This window comes from Myotis lucifugus, unplaced genomic scaffold, assembly GCF_000147115.1.
Source record: "Myotis lucifugus unplaced genomic scaffold, Myoluc2.0 scaffold_7, whole genome shotgun sequence".
Lineage (NCBI taxonomy): Eukaryota > Metazoa > Chordata > Mammalia > Chiroptera > Vespertilionidae > Myotis > Myotis lucifugus.
Genome location: NW_005871055.1, coordinates 10494990 through 10511394, shown reverse-complemented (window position 1 = coordinate 10511394; position 16405 = coordinate 10494990). Strand labels below are relative to the sequence as shown.

At 39.0% G+C, this 16405-nt stretch overlaps 1 protein-coding gene and 1 pseudogene across 3 annotated transcripts in view; one reads left to right on the top strand and one right to left on the bottom strand.

The window, feature by feature from the left end:
- WDFY2 (WD repeat and FYVE domain containing 2) overlaps positions 1–16405 on the bottom strand; it is a 223281-nt gene that overhangs the window by 173189 nt on the left and 33687 nt on the right. The window lies entirely within an intron of this gene.
- Positions 4671–5427, top strand: LOC102419661 (annotated as a pseudogene).

The window sequence follows — 16405 nt, the reverse complement described above, 5'->3', positions numbered from 1 at the left end:
GGGCTCGATCCCCAGTGGGGATGTGCAGGAGGTTTGCCAATCAATGATTCTCAATTCTCATCATTGATGTTTCCATCTCTCTATCTCTCTCCTTTCCTCTCTGAAATCAATAAAAATATATTTTTTTAAAAATGAAACTAGACCACCAACTTACACCGTACAGAAGAATAAACTCAAAATGGATAAAATACTGAAATGTAAGTCAGAAACCATAAGAATCCTAGAAGAAACCATACACAGCAAAATATCAGACATCTCTCATAGCAATATGTTTACAGATACATCTCCTAGGGAACAAAGGAGAAAATAAACAAATAGGACTACATCTGTACAGCAAAAGAAACCATCAACAAACTGAAAAGAGAGCCCACTGCATGAGAGAATATATTTGCCAATTATACATCTGATAAGTGGTTAATATCCAAAATATATAAGGAACTTATAAAACTTAACAAAAATAAGACAAACAATCCAATTAAAAAATGGGCAAAGACCTTGCCCTAACCGGTTTGGCTCAGTGGATAGAGTGTCGGTCTGCGGACTGAAGGGTCCCAGGTTCGATTCTGGTCAAGGGCATGTACCTTGGTTGTGGGCACATCCCCAGTAGGGGGTGTGCAAGAGGCAGCTGATTGATGTTTCTCTCTCATATATGTTTCTAACTCTCTATCCCTCTCCCTTCCTCTCTGTAAAAAATCAATAAAATATATTTTAAAAAAAAAATGAGTAAAGACCTAAATAGATACTTCTCCAAAGTGGACATAAAGAAGGCCAAGAGACATATGAAAAAATGCTCAAAGTCACTAATTATCCAAGATGCAAATTAAAACAACAATGAGGTACCACTTCACACCTATCAGAATGGCTACATCAACAAACTACAGAGTTGGCGAGGATGTGGAGAAACGCAAACACTAGTACGCTGCTGCTGGGAATGCAGACTGGTTCAGCCCACGGTGGAAAACAGTATGTAGTTTCCTCAAAAAATTAAAAATAGAACTGCCATTTGACCCAGTGATCCTACTTCTAGGAATACTAGTATATGCTAAGAAACCCAAACCACCAATCAGAAAGAATATATGCACCCCTATGTTCATAGCAGCAAAATTTACAATAGCTAAGATTTGGAAACAGCCCAAGTGCCATCAGCAAATGAAGGGATAAAAAAGCTGTGGTACATTTACACAATGGAATACTATGCAGCAGCAAAAAAGAAGGAACTCTTACCTTTTGCAACAGCGTGGATGGACCTGGAGTGTATAATGTTAAGCAAAATAAGCCAGTCAGAGAAAGATAAGTATCACATGATATCACATGTAGAATCTAATGAACAAAATAAAGTGATGAACAAAACAGATCCAGAAACATAACCATGGACCAATCTGTTTAATTTCAGAGAGAAGGTGGGGGTGAGAAAGTGGGTGGGAGGAAATTAAATGGGAAACTTACATGCATATATGCATGGCCCATGAATACAGACAATAGTGTGTGAAGGCTTTGGAGGGGTGAGTGCTGGATGGAGGGGTCAATGGGGGAAAAAAAACAAAGGGGACATCTCTAATAATATAAACCATAAAGTTAAATGTTTTTTAAAAAGTCTGTGTTACACATGGAAAGATATTTTAAGATGTAATAATAACTAACAATTATTGGCACTTACACTGAGCCAAGTTCAGTTTTAATTACTTTATGAGAATTATGATTTAATCTTTACATGTATCCTACAGATTGGCACTATCACTATGCCCATTTTCAAGATGATAAAACTGAGGTCCAGAGAGATTAAGTAATTTACTCATCCTCTCAGGCATTAAAGAAGTCAGAATTCAAACCGGAAATCTGTCTCCATTCCCTATGCACTTAACAATTATTCTTGTCACTGAAGGAAGACTCAAATATCATGGTACTATACTAAATTAAAAAGACTGACCAATGGAACAGAACTAAAAGCATATATACTAATTAGCATACTAAAAAGTTATTATAGTGAGGGAAAGATGAATTATACAATAAACGGTGATGCCCTAATTAGTTAGTTCCCAAAAAGTGGACCCTTACCTCACATAATTTATTAAAATAAAAGTCAGTGGTTTAAAGAATTATATGTGAGTATCTGGAACCAACATGATGCATATTACCACTACTCTGTCTCATCATTCCTTGCTAAAATGACCCAACTGACTTGATAGAGAAAATTCTTCACCACAAACTGACCACTTCACAGGAGCCCCATCCAAAACCTGAACCCTTGAGGAGAGTGAGCAGGAGATGGCTTAGAAAAGAGAGTAGTGAATGAAAAGCCTAATCAGCAGCCAGTTCCCAAAACCTCAACAATAAAACTGCCGCCATTCATTAGCTATTGAGAACCAAACACCCTACTAAGTGCCTTAGAGTTTTAATAAATTTAAATATTATTATACACACGAGTAAACTGGTGCTCGGAGGTTTAAACAAGATGCCCAATGTTACACAGCTAATCGTAGCAAAGCCAGGATTGGAATACAATGGCCATCAGTCTCAAACTTTAAACTCCACTACACAGAGAGGGCCCAAATCCACCAGGATCTCATCCTCAGAGCCTGCAGACAGCTTCTGGATAGGAGCAGAGGCTGGAAGCAAGGCAGTGCTGGACAAAGAGTCATGCCAGAGGTTCTGCCTGGATGCCAGGCCAGCCAGCTATGCAAGGGGAAGGGAAACTACTCCAGTAGGCTCAGAGCTGCCAAGACAACACAAAAGAGAGACTGTTCTGCAACAAAGGGGAACTTTGCCCTGCAGCTGTCTCCCACTGCCTACAGCTCCATCTCTACCCCACAAAAACTATTAGAACTCTAAGCTGTTGATGAGAAATTATAATAAATCCAAATTTTCCCCTATGTTTGCCTATAATGAAAAGAACTGAACACGGGCTACACAATTTCCGATAAAGCATTATTTCAGTTCCCCATACTGCATAAACTAGACCTCACTTGGCAGATGAGCAAGCAGACAAGCAAGCAAACTAGATAGGAGAAGAGACTCGAATATTTTAAGAGACATGGAATAATCTGAATAACTGCAAGATACAAGACAAGCTTACAAATTTTAAAATTTTAATTCTCAGTGAACTTCAAACTGATAGTGAATCAGTGATAACAAACATTAGTTCAAGGAAAGGTGAAAAGGGAGTAACAAGAAATAGCATTTGAAAACAAAAAGTGAAACTAGTGGCCTAAAGAACGGAGGCAGTGAAATGCAGACTGGCTACTGCAGAAAATTAGTGCTCAATGAAATCTCCCAGAGTTCACAGGAAAATAATAAAAAACAAGACATTATCAGTGAAAAAGATAAAACCTGAACAACAGATCCAGAAGATCAAATATGTATATAACAGGAATTCCAGAAAGAGAAGGGAGAGATAAGTAAAGCCGAAATATTAATTAAGTAAATAATAGGAGGTGGGGGGAGCTTAAAAATGAGTTTTTCAAACTGAAATTATGCACAGAACTTGGCAGAATTAATCATAAAAGATCCATACATCCCAGAATTTCTGAATGTCAAGGAGAAAAAAAATTAAATAGACATAGGAACCTCCACCAAGATTTTTTTTTTTAAAAAAGGGGGGGTACTAACTGCTAAAAGACCATAGAGTAAGGTTTGTAGGACTTTGAAGGTAAAAAACTGTGACCTAGTAAGAATCCCAAATTTAACTAAATTACCAATATTGTAATTATCATGATTATAAAGCAAATGAAAAATATTAATAGACTTAGAAAGATAACAATGTACTTTCCACATATTCTTTCTGGAAAAAAAATTCTTAAGAAAGGGGGACATACAATCAATTAAAAAATAAAGAACTCAAGAAAGTAAAGATATTTGAAAGTATAGATATAGATGAGTATAAAACAAATAGCAGTGAGCAATAAAGGTAACAAAACTACAGTGATCTAAATTATGTATGCTAATGGTGTTGAAATCATGATACAAATATTCAGCAAGGAGACTTGAAAGAGCAAATTGCTAAAAAAAAATTATATGAACAAACATTTCTAATTATTTCAACAAAATTTAGGCTATAAAGGGAAGGAAGAAAAGAACGTGCTGAAGCTCATATAGCTTAGGGGAGCTCCACAGCTACTGCTCCAATGCTAAGTGCAAATGTTAAACATACCCACAATTATAACAAAAATTAGACATATTTAACTTCCAAGTCACAAGGAAATTTAAAGAAAATTCAAGACAAAACTCAGAAAAGGGTAAACAATAAAAAAGCATAATAATTTGAAAACCTAACACAAGATGCCATGGGTAAGACCAAACATTCAGTGAATACTAATGGGTAAAATATGCCTATTAAAATACACACACACACACTGGGTTATGTGCAAAAGTATCAGATATAGAGTAGATAAAAAATAGTGTATATAAAGAAAGAAATAACATTGCAGGCACTGTAGTGAACCAAACATTTTTAAGAAGAAGAAAAGGAAACTTTACCAGTTTAAAACACCAAAATTTTCATTTCAAAAAAATGTTTTAAAATCTCACGATGAACTGGGAAGAAAATAAAGGAAATCCCTCAGAGGTCAAAAACTTAATAAAGTGTATAATCTTTAATCCACAAATTCCACTCATAGTAATTTAGTCTACATTCACATGTTTTAAAAGGAAGAAATCTCTTCCTGTTTCTCATCATGGCACAGGATTAAGGGGAAAAGGAGATCCCCATGAGGGAACTTCACATCCACAGGCTCTGCCTCAACATCTGTGTGGGGAAAAGTGGAGACAGACTGATCCAGGCAGCCAAGGTCCTGAAGCAGCTCACAGGCCAGACCCGTGTATTCTCCAAAGCCAGATACACTGTCAGATCCTTAGGCATTAGGAGAAATGAAAAGATTGCTGTCCACTGCACAGTCTATGGGGCTGAGGCAAAAGAAATCTTGGAGAAAGGTCTGAAGGTGTAAGTACAAATTACAAAAAAATAACTTCTCAGATACTGGAAACTTTGGTTTTAGGATCCAGAACACCTCAATCTGGGGATCAAATATGACCCAAGCATTGGTATCTATGCACTGGATGGACATCTATGTGGTGCTGGGTAGGCCAGGTTCCAGCATCGCAGACAAGAAACGCAGGTCAGGTTGCATTAGGGCCAATCACAGAATCAGCAAAGAGAAGGCCATGTGCTGGTTTCAGCAGAAGTATGATGGGATCATCCTTCCTGGCAAATAAATTCCCGTTTCAATCCAAAAGGCCAATAAGATATTTTCAGTGGGAAAAAAAAAAAGGAAGAAATCATGCATGGGAGGAATTCATAAATTCAAGACAGTTTTCACAGTTTGGGATTGTTTGGGCTGCAGATCTAAGAAACCTAACTAAAGTGACTTAAACAAACAGGATCTAATTTAAACAAAAGGACTAGATGGCAGGCACTCCAGGTTGATTCAGAAGCTCAAATACCTACGTGGCTAAGGCTCCGTATTTCCGCCCATCACTTTCAGTGTGTGAGGGACATCATGTTAGGCGAATGCAGGGTGTAAAAGACTGTACATGTAAAATGATCTTTACTAAAATCAGAGAAAAAGAAAAGAGTTCAAGGAAATCTGTTAATAGTGGTTGCTGTAAGATCATGAGTGGTTTCTTTACCTCCTGTTTCATATATTTTTTGTGCTTTATCTATTTTTTATAAAAATGTAATACATGTACAAACTGAAAAATGAAAAATATATACATATATCAAAAAATTAAAAAGAGAAGTGCTGCTAAAGAAAGAAGCTCAATTATCCTTTGGCCATAATGACATAGGTTCTTTCTCCTTGTTTTCCAATCAGAATTCTTTCAAATTTATTTGCTACATGTCTGAGTTTTCTAATTCTCCACTACATGCAGCACAGTAGTTTAGTGTAAAAAACTCAGGATAGCCCTAACCGGTTTGGCTCAGTGGATAGAGTGTTGGCCTACAGACTGAAGGGTCCCAGGTTCGATTCCGGTCAAGGGCATGTACCTTGGTTGCGGGCAGATCCCCAGTGGGGAGTGTGCAGGAGGCAGCTAAATCGATGTTTCTCTCTCATCAATGTTTCTAACTCTCTATACCTCTCCCTTCCTCTCTGTAAAAATCAATAAAATATATTTAAAAAATAAAAATAAAAAGCTCATGATATTAATAATTATGATCTATGTAGGGTATAACACTTTATAGTACTTAATAAAGTCCTTATCACATGAACTTTATTTCATTATTCACTATACTGGTATAACACTTAAAGATAAATAGAAAAAAATAAAAATACGTAAATAGAGCATTTTGCAGTGAGGAACTTGAAGCTTTAATCATTCAAGAGCCCTTCCCAAAATCAAATTAATTGGGAAACTTAAATATAATTTACCCCAATAACATCCTATTTTCATATACCATATTTCATTAAGATAATATTAAAATACACTCGTGGTTATATTGCATCAATTTACAAGGGGCTCAAATTCTTTTAGATATTTAATTAATACCAATAACCACCAGTGCTCCTAAATCTACTGTAGGCAAAAATGAATGTTTAAATAGAGACCAAAGCTGATCAGGAGAAACCTACACTATCCACTTGGTGTGCTTCAGTGACTTCTTTCTGTTACCCTTCCTCACATCATGAGGTCATCAGAACAGCTCAAGGGGCTTCCCACTTATCTACTAATTTCAGAGGCATCTCCTAAGACTGTCTTCTCATTAGCTTAAAACTAAAAATTTGGAATTTAGAATTTTAATTTTAAACTGAAGGACACCTGAGCAATAATCTAGTCAAATTTCTCATTTCACATACAAGGAAACTGTCAATGCAGTTTAAATCCATTAAAATGGATCAGTTATGAACACAAATGCTCCACTGAGCACAGAAAGATATCTTTAGAAGATGTCTAAAGCCTGCAAGAATTTATCCTGCTGCTTAAGCTTTACTGATACTTATGATCCTATTTTAAAATGCTGGTCAATCAATTTATAAGGCCCTTTTTAGATATTACAAATCCTCAAGTAAAAAAATCCCATTCAGTTAAACATGACATGCAGAGTAAAGCAGCTAAATGGCATCTACTTGTCTTCGGCCACAAGGAATGGAAATGAATCTCTGCCTTTTTGGTTATTTTGTTGTTGTCTTCAGTAATGTGACATAAGACATTACAGAGAAGAATTTGTAAACATTAAATTGCAAACAAAATATTCACTGAAATAGAATTTGTGTTAGGTTTGTTTCATTTTATGCTCTAAGACAAACTTGGGCTTCCTGTCCTCACTTAGAAGTTCCAGATTTCACAGGAAATTCTAAAACATTAATTCCCCTTCAGCATCTGTTCTCCCCAGATCCTCACTGTTAGGCACTAGTGTGGCAGCCAGGGGCTCTGGGTCACCCATCTATCAAGAAGAGTTCACTAAAAATTCTTAGCCAGCCTCATTCATAAACATATGAACAACATATTAAAATAATCAACAGAAGTAACTCACTGGAGTGCTAAGTATTAAATGCTATGTCAGGTGAATATTCCCTCCCAAAAGATCAGTTTCCTTTTTGAAGTCCTGGCTGCATCTCCTCCCTGCCCTGTCAGCATCTGGCCCTCAACTAGGGCTAGTTGCACTCTGAGCTGGCTAATATTGGCTGAATTCCACATGATTTTAGTTGGCCTCAGTAATATTTTTGCTTAGTTCTCAAGTCCAGAGGTACTTATTCTATAAATGGCTGCCATTTTTGTACTGAACTTCTGAAACCCTCCAAAACGAGGCCTATTTTTATTGGCTCATTAAGTATAGGTACCAAATTTTGGTAGTGGTTGGCATGGGAAAGGGTGGAGCAATTTTGCTTTGTACATTATAACTATAACTAGGGGCTCAGTGCATGAATTTGTGCACCTTGAAAGGAACTGTGGGCCGAAAGGCTGTGGTGGGCACAGGGTTGGGTCTCGGCCCATTCTTCACACCCCCGACCAGCCCCTCCTGCCACAGCCCCAGGTCCTGTCTCTGCAGGCAGCCTCGCTCCCACTGCTGCCACTCCCATGCGCTGATGGCGCTAGCCCCGTTTGCATCCGCTCACGGTGGCACGGAGCAATTGGGGTCAGTGCCAGCAATGGGTGCAAGTGGCAGCTGCTGCCCCGATCGCCCCTCAGAAGCAGGGGGAGGTGGAGAAGCCCTGAGGGGCGATAGGGGCTGGCAGCCGCTGCTCGCAACCGCTGACGGTGCAGAGCAATCAGGACCGACACCGGGCACCAGCAGTGGGTGCAAGCAGCGGCTCTGGTGCCGGCAGTGGGTGTGAGCGGGGCCGGCATTGGCAGCAGGTGCGAACACCAGGCAGGACCGCGGTGCGCAGGAACAAAGAATTTTCAGTAACCACCAGAGGTTCCAACCAGCACCCCGCCTTGCTCTGGCGCCCCCGCTCACCTGCTCCACCATCCCACCGTGCCCGATGCCCGCCATGGTCCACGCACGCCCCCTGGTGGTCAGTGCACGTCACAGCGACCAGTTGTTTGGTTGTTCAGGTTGTTCCACCATTCGGTCTATTTGCATATTAGCCTTTTATTATATAGAATTTTTTTTTGTTAATCCTTACACGAGGATATTTTTCCTATTGATTTTTAGATAGAGTAGAAGAGAGAGGAGGAAGAGAGAGAGAGAGAGATTGGTTGCCTCCCACATGTACCCCAATCGGGGCTGGGAATCCAACCTGCAGCCCCAGGTTCATGCCCTTGACTGGAAATCGAACCTGAGATACTTCAGTGCTTTGGTTGACACTCTAACCATTGAGCGAACAGGCCAGGGCCAAATATCTTTTTTTTAAAGAATTATTACCTTTAATGTGTAAAGATACACATTTTCACTTTTATTACACACCTGGGGCTGAGGGAGAGCTAGCTCCAGTTAAAACAGATTCAACTAAAGAAGCGTGAGTTTTGCATCCCAAACTTTTATATGAACGAATGGGATACACATGTGAGCTTCATAGAAAGTGGAAACTCCACCTCCGCCCACCCCGTAACTGTATTCCCAAGTCCTTTTATCCTGCTCTGTTTTTGTTCACAGTGCTTATCATCTTCTAACACCCTCTTTACTTACCTTTTATGATTATTGTTTATTTCTCCTCAGAATATAAGCTCCACAGGGGTAAGGATCTTTGTTTTGTTTACTAATATTATCCTCTGCCTAGAATAGTGTCTGATAGTCAAGAATTCAACTAACATTTGTTGAACACATGCTAAATTAACATAAAATGAGCAGAGTGAACACAGCCTAATGCAGTCACATAGAGATCCCAATACACAAGATTCTTGCCACTTCCAGTGATGAATGGAATCAGGAAAAGCAAATCAAGAGTCACAACCATGCAAGAGTGATGGCTCACACCACTATTCTTGGGACCAGTACTATAAATACTCAGTCAAGGCCTGAGAGAGAGCATCTGGGATGAAATCTGAACTTCTGCTCTTAGCAAATTCTATCAGAATCCAGCAGTAATATGTCCACAGCTATCCAAGTAAATGTGTGCCTGGAATAGCCCTCTACTGAAATGAATCAACGTCACTATATATTGGTTTCTCCCAACCAGATCTTTTCTCTAATCCTTCATCCTTTATTATGTTATCACAAAACAGGGTTCAATCACTTCAAAATCAGCTCTTGAAAAGAATATTAGGTGACAGTAGGAGCACAGTCATTTAATTATGTCTCTTTATTCTGCCCCTTTATTTTAAAAGCTGGGGGGTAGGGGGTAGGGAGTAGTAAAGAAATTACTTCTATAAATTAAAAAAGGATCCATTCCTTTAAAAAGAGTTGCCTGTAGTAATTGCCTGTTGTGAAAAGATGAAAACAACCACAAGATTGGAAGGGCAGGAACCAGAGAATACCCAGAATTTCTAGAGGAAATGAGAAAGGGCTGGAAATAAGGTAACTTCCAAAAGTTCACTAAATGTGTATTTTGACATGTGGTGTGCTGGAGAGATGAGTGATTTTCACTGATGAGGGTATGATGAGGTCTGAAAGATTAAACCACAAACATCTGTTGAGAGGTTACTGTGTAAAAAATACACACAAAAATCTGAAGATCTACATTGAAGGAAAACCACAGGTGACTAGTGAAAAATGAGTGAGGAGATTTAAAAAATACAACTCTTAGGCAGTATTCCAGGAGTCTGAATTGACTCACTTAATTCTCCTAACTACCCCTATGAAAGAAGTGCCATAATTATCCCCATTTTAGAGATGAGGAAAGTAAGGCACTGTATCATTCTCCCTGCTTTGTCTCTGCCTCCTGGCTCCCTTTCATCTTTCTAGTGCAGCTTATCCATTCATCTGGTTTGCCCAGAACTTCCCTGATTGATGTCTGTTGTTCCTGCCTGAGCATTAACAGCACCAACCTTCAATTTTTTTGTATACTGTAGGAAAAGGATATAACATAAAATTTACCATCTTAAACCATTTTTAATTATACCTTTTCCTTTAGAATTGTCCCAGTTTAGCCTGGCCAGTATGGCCCAGTGGTTGAGCATCGACCTATGAACCAGGAGGTCAAGGTTCGATTCCCAGTCAGGGCACATGCCCCAGTTGTGGGCTCGATCTCCAGTGTGGGGCATGCAGAAGACAGCTGCAATGATTCTCTCTCATCATTGATGTATCTATCGGTCTCTCCCTCTCCCTTCCTCTCTGATATCAATAGAAATATATGTCTCTTTAAAAATAAAATTGTCCAGCCCTGACCAGTTTGGCTCAGTGGCTAGAGCGTCGGCCTGTGGACTGAAGAGTCCCAGGTTCAATTCCGGTCAAGGGTATGTACCTTGGTTGCAGTCACATCCCCAGTAGGGGGTGTGCAGGAGGCAGCTGATGGATGTTTCTCTCTCATGGATGTTTCTAACTCTCTATCCCTCTCCCTTCCTCTCTGTAAAAAAATCAATAAAATATATTTTAAAAAAATAAAAATAAAATAAAATTGTCCCAGTTTAGGCTATATACAATCATCTTTCTCTACTACAACTTTTCTACTATAACAGTTTACTTACGTGCTTCCTTGACCGAACTGTGAGCTCTTGGAGAACAGAACTGTGTGACCTGTGTTTCTAAGCTCACAACCCTACACAGTAATGGCCATATTGTTAGCAAATGTTTAATAAATGCAAATGAATGAATGTTATCCCAAAATCCCTACTCGTTAATTTTCATTTTAAGAGGGCAACTGCCCTCTACCAGGTTCAGTATTTGAAATTTGTAAACCGTTCCAGCTTACCTGAGACCAACCAGAGAGAGCCAGTGGTCTGCAGAACACTAAAAGCATGTGTAGCTGGATGAAGGATATGGCACAGACCCAGAGGGTAGGCATGCCCGAAAGAGCCAAAGTAAAGTGGAGCCTGCCCGGAGCACCACCAGACATGACCGAGCATAACACGAGTTCTACCAAGAGTTTTCAGCAGCAACTCCAGGCAGGGAGGTTATCCCTCAGCGATCTCCAGTCTAGGCACCAGGCCAGAGCAGCTGCTCAGGGCAGAGCCATAAAGGATATGGAGGTCACCAGGAGGGTCTATCCACACCTGTACCACTCTCCACCACTTCACCCAAATGCCATCTTAGTGAAGAACATGGAGGGAGAGGAAATGTGAAAATCAAAACTTTGTATATTTAAAAATTAATTTTACTTGCATCAGACTAATTACTTATTTTAGCCTTCCCCATTTACCCCAACCCATCCATATCCAAATTGGGAAGGGACTTGTAAGGAAGATCAGCCCAGATTAGAAAATACAGAAGGAATTATTCTCTCTGCCTGTGTGTTCCGTAAGTAACCAGTTTCTTCTCACCTTTATTTTGCTGACCCACAATATGAGGTAGAGAGAGGAAAATAATCCCCAATCCTATTTAAAGAACCTCAGTTCCAATATTTAATTTTGGAAGGAGGAGAATCTCCTCTATATTTGTCCACCATTGGAGGTGGAAGAAGTAGATTTTGTGAGGAATGAGAGAACATAGTTGAGAAAGGAAAGAGATAGGAAAATCACAGTAAGTGAGGCACCATTTGCTTTTTCCTACTTGGAGCTCTGCAGCTCACCATTACAGTAACAGCATTTTTTAAAAATAAATCTTTAGTGTTAAAAGTATTACATATGTCCCTCACCCCACCCCTGCCCTCCACCGCAGGTCTTCAGTACCCTATTGTCTGTGTCCATGGGTTATGCATATATGCATACAAGTTCTTTGGTTGGTTACCTCCCAACCACCCATCCTCCCCCACCTTCCCTCTGAGATTCCGCTTTCTGTTCCATGCTTCCATGTCTCTCGATCCACTCCATTCATCAGCTTATTTTGTTACTTAGATTCCACATGAGTGTGATCATGTGATACTTATCTTTTTCTGACTGACTTATTTCACTTAGCATGATACTCTCCAGGTCCCTCCATGCTGTCTCAAAGGGTAAGAGATTTTTCTTTTTTACTGCTGCATAGTATTCCATGGTATACATGTACCACATATCCACTCATCTACTAATGGGCACTTGGGCTGTTTCCAGATCTTAGCTTGTAAATTGTGCTGCTATCAACATAGGGGTGCATACATTCTTTCTGATTGGTGTTTCAGGATTCTTAGGATATATTCCTAGAAGTGGGATCAATGGCAGTTCCATATTTAATTTTTTTAGGGAACTCCATACTGTTTTCCACAGTGGCTGTACCAGTCTGCATTCCCACCAGCAGTGTAATAGGGTTCCCTTTTCTCCACATCCTCACCAGCATTTGTCATTTGTTGATGATAGCCATTCTGACAGGTGTGAGGTGATACCTCATTGTTGTGCTAATTGGCATCTCTCTAATGATCAGTGACTTTGAGCATTTTTTCATGTCTCTTGGCCATCTTTATGTCCTCTTTGGAGTAGTACCTATTTAGGTCCTTTGCCCATTTTTTAATTGGATTGTTTATCTACCTTTTGTTAAGTTGTATGAGTTCCTTATATATTTTGGATATTAACCCTTTATCTGATGTATCATTGCCAAATATGTTCTCCCATACAGTGGGCTCCCTTTTTATTTTGTTGATGGTTTCTTTTGCTGTGCAGAAGCTTTTTATTTTGATGAAGTCCCATTTGTTTATTTTCTCCTTAGTTTCCTTTGCCCTAGCAGATGTATCTATAAACATATTGCTATGAGATGTCTGAGATTTTGCTGCCTATGGCTTCTTCTAGGATTTTTATGGTTTCACAACTTACATTTAAGTCTTTTATCTATTTTGAGTTTATTCTTGTGTATGGTGTAAGTTGGTGGTCTAGTGTCATTTTTTTATTTTTTGCATGTATCTGTTCAGTAACAACATTTTTAGAGCAGCAGAAGGCATCACATATTTCATTCACTTTTCTAGCCTTCCCAAAGGTGGACAAGTGCCAGCAGTCTTGTGACTGCTGCTTGATGAAAGGCATGTGGCACTGCTCATTCCATTTGCAACACACCCTCTAAAGTATTCACAGTGGTGACAGGCAGGGAGGGGGGCACTCCAAGCCTTTATTGTTTTGCTCTGGCAAGCCTCCCATCATCTAAAACTGTGATGTTCTATGTTCAGGGGCAATCCAGCAACATTCTGTGAGAATGCTGTATACTAACAGTGAGGGTGACAGGAAGAGGTAATTTTACTTTATACAAGGTAGACAGGCTGTACACATTTAGGACAGCCTTCAAATACCCAATGATCATTTCAAGATCCATTAATTATCTGTTAATCATAGTTCTCCAGACTAGAGACCAGGTGGTACATCTAATTGAGTCCTCTCATTCATCCATCCACTTACACAGGCATTCATTTAACTAGCTTTATTTATTGCTACACAATGTGGGAAACCACTGGGGATACACAGAAGAGCAAGATACAGTCCCTGCCCTCAAGAAGCTCAGAAGCTAGTAGCAGAGGTATACTAGTAAAGCAACATACTGTCAATTCTTAGTTTACTATCACTATCATTGGTACTAGGATCAGAGACAAGCCATCTGTTAGCCTAGAGCAAAGTTTTAATGAGGTAACGTGCTGGCACATGGTCAGTGCTCAAAAAATGTTAATTGTCTTTCATATCCTCTCTTTACTGATACTCTTAAAAAGTGCTGCCAAAATGTAGCACTAAACCCAGGTGGCCCAAGACAAAATTCTGTTGAATTCATAAATGAAGATAATCATACAAACCCAGAGTGTTGTTGAAGAATCAATGATATAATGATGTTAAAACCCTATACAAAACTTGACCATAAGAATTACTCAACTATGTTAAGCTACTATTCCATCTCTTCTGAAATAAATAAAAAAAGTAAAATACTTGTTTCATGACGTGCCCTATAAAAATGTATTAAAGTGGTGACTCATAAGGTGGTTGCTTCCATTGATTTAATTCTCTGAGAAGGACTTCAATGGTACAATGATTTTTTTATGATCTCTTTGATTGTATCAGGAGAGCCGGATACAATCAAAGTCCATCATTCATCTATTGCAGGAGAGACAGCATTCCACTAATTAATTATATATGTCAAAGACATTGGTATTTACATAAAAATCACTGTGGCTTTTGTACAAGTGGATGCCATAGACAGTGGACATGACATTCACTCTCCCTTACACAATTTCAGAAAAAGTGCTGAAGGCACCATCTCCACTCAGTCCACACATATGACTGAAAACACATTAAGATATCAGGCTAAAAATCCTTTTATTTTTATTTTTTTAAATTGAGGTATAATTGACATACAACATTGTGTTAGTTTCAGGTGTACAACATAATGATTCCATATTTGCATACATTGCTAAATGATCACTAAAATAAGTCTAGTTAATACCCATCACCATACACAGTTACAGAATGTTTTTGTGGTGAGAACAAAAAAATATTTTTGTCATTCACAGATTTAGTACAATGACGTGAACTCAACAAATGCCTGTTGATTCATCAATATGCAAATCATGTCTTTCATACATTTAAATAAAACGTGTCTAGCTTTGTGTAAATTACTGTATTTATAAAAATGAAAACACATAACTATGTGCTAGACACTGTTCTAGAAGCTCATCTCCAGTACTACCCCTTTTAAAGTGCTGTGTTCACAAATACTCTGAATTCTCTTCCTTCCGAATACATGGTAGGATGACACTTCCCAGCCTCCTTCAATTCGGGCAGGACCATGGGACTTGCTTTGACTGATGAAGTGGAACTGATGTTTGTCAGTTCTGGGAAGAAATCTCTAAAAGCCAGGGCTGGATCTGCCAAGCTCCTTTCCCAAGCTGGTTAAGTCTTTCAGCTCACCAGCTGTTAGTAAAACCCAGATAACACTCAATAGTTGAAGCCACTGAGATTTGGATGTTGTCTGTAACTATAATATAATCTAGCCTATCCTGATTCATGCGAGAGGGTAGTTGAAAGGAAGATAGCATTTTTTTCCAATATTCTATCAATTAGATTGTTTACTAATCCATCATTGGCTCCCCCACCACTCCCAGAAAGCAAGGCATAAAAATCACCATTTTAAGCATTTTTACAAAATAAAATTTTATATATTCCTTTATTTTTGAAAATTCTGCTTTTCAAAAAGTCATTACTAGTCTTTCTCTCTTTCTTCCTTTCTTTCTTTTTTTAAGAAAACACACACACACCTAATTCACCTTTGCAAAAAATCAAATAATATCTACCTATATAAAAAGTGAAAAATCAGCCCTGGCCAGTTTCTCTAAAAGAAAATCAATGGAGCCCTGACCGGCTTGGCTCAGTGAATAGAGCGTCGGCCTATGGACTAAAGGGTCCCAGGTTCGATTCCAGTCAAGGGCATGTACCTTGGTTGCAGGCACATTCCCAGTGGGGAGTGTGCAGGAGGTAGCTGATCGATGTTTCTCTCTCATTGATGTTTCTAACTCTCTATCCCTCTCCCTTCCTCTCTGTAAAAAATCAATAAAATATATTTAAAAAAGAAAAAGAAGCCGAAACCGGTTTGGCTCAGTGGATAAAGCATCGGCCTGCGGACTGAAAGGTCCCAGGTTCGATTCCGGTCAGGGGCATGTACCTGGGTTGCGGGCACATCCCCGGTGGGGGATGTGCAGGAGGCAGCTGATCGATGTTTCTCTCTCATCGATGTTTCTAACTCTCTATCCCTCTCCCTTCCTCTCTGTAAAAAATCAATAAAATATATTTAAAAAATAAAATAAATAAAAAAGAAAAAGAAAATCAATGGAAAAATATCCTCGGGTGAGGATTAAAAAAAAAGTGAAAAATCATCAGACCTCTTACCTCGATTATTTTATATGCATACATTGATGCTTTTTTTTTTAGTGGAAGAGGCATCACAAAAACAGTATACATATTACTTTGCAACTTTCCTACGTAATAGTCCATTGATAGCTTTCCAGTTAATTGCATTGTATGGCCACAATGTAATTTATTTAAACACTAGAGGCCT